The sequence below is a fragment of the Buceros rhinoceros genome, unplaced genomic scaffold, assembly GCF_000710305.1.
Source record: "Buceros rhinoceros silvestris isolate BGI_N320 unplaced genomic scaffold, ASM71030v1 scaffold13537, whole genome shotgun sequence".
Classification (NCBI taxonomy): Eukaryota; Metazoa; Chordata; class Aves; order Bucerotiformes; family Bucerotidae; genus Buceros; species Buceros rhinoceros.
Genome location: NW_010424040.1, coordinates 8,996 through 10,446, shown reverse-complemented (window position 1 = coordinate 10,446; position 1,451 = coordinate 8,996).

Here is a 1,451-nt window from a genome sequence, read left to right as displayed (position 1 = left end):
GAGTAAGATGAAAAACTGCGCTTGGGGATCTGGCCCCAACCACAATCCAGATGCAAGGCTGAGCAGAGCAGTTTATGGTCATCTGCTGCCACCTAGTGTCATCTGGACATCAAAGACACCTGCTTGGATACATGGATTTCTCTAATCAGTCAAATCCTGCATCCCATGGACCACATCTTACATTTGTGGCTGCATCAGGAGGGACATTGTTCATCTGTACTGCCTGTGACCATCTCAGGTTAGACAGAGCCAGCAAACAGACCATCGTGTATCACCTCTAGATGACCATCTTCTCATACCTCCACTCCAAGCAGGGAGCCACCTGGCAGCTCAAGGGCAGAGGAGCTGGTCTGGTCTGGGCATGTGGACTGGGAAGGCTGGTCCCAGCACTGCCGCTCTTGCCTGGGGAAGTGGATGCGATGGGTCATTCTGCACCACAGCACAAGCAGTCTGCCTCCAGAAAAATCTGCTGGTGCATGCAAGGACATCTCCCAGACAGAGAAAGGGTCTTTGAGAAGAGTGAAAATGTCGTTGATGAGTCTGCTGAGCAGAGCCGTAGGCCAGTACACCTTTGCCCTAGACCAGTACACCTTTGCAGGATCCCTGGGAGCAGGAGGAATGGGAGTTTCTATAAATTCCTTTCTAGCCTCAATAGCTCAAATTTAGCCCCCAAATGTGCATATCCAAGCTCTGCACTCTTGAAGTTTGGATAGCTGTAGAGGGTAACTCCCCATCTCTTCTCACTGGCCACGGGAGGGGATGAAGGGAAGTGTGATGGCCAGGTAGGTGACGTTAATGGGTAAGAATCCAAGCCCAGCCACGCTATATCAGCTTGATGTGCTCATTCAAGTGGTGGTCTCATAGCAGGGCAGTTTTTTGACTGCAGCCCTGTCATCCCTCACTTTATCATTAAATGGTCCGACTCACTGAGAAAAGTTTTTTCCAACCAGTTAAGCATTGCAGCAACTTCTCCAAAGTCTCTCCAGCTGTTTAACCCTCTGCTAACACCCACACTGGACAGCAAAACGGAGGGCATGAGCACACAGGGAGCAGTTTTCCCTCTCTGGGAGGTCATCTGAGGGTGATCCCAAGAGGTCTCTTTCGGCCCAAATGACTCTTGGATTTCGTGACTTGTTATCAGAGCAAGAGGAGCTGCTGGATCCTACATATCACCTGGATATCCACTGACCAAGAAAAATACGGAGGTACCAGACGAGGCATATGTGCATGACCAAAGACTTTGAAACAAAGTCTGATGGTAAGAGAATGAGGACAGCTTAGGTTAAGGTGGCCTCAGCCACGACCTGCAATTAGCAGCCCATTTTGTAATACTGGGAATAATGAAACCAAAACCAGTTTCCTGAGGATTGTCCCCAAGCCTAAACCATGAAGAACCTTTACATTTGCTCCAGGAGGACATGAGGATCACTGGCACATCATACACTGCTGAA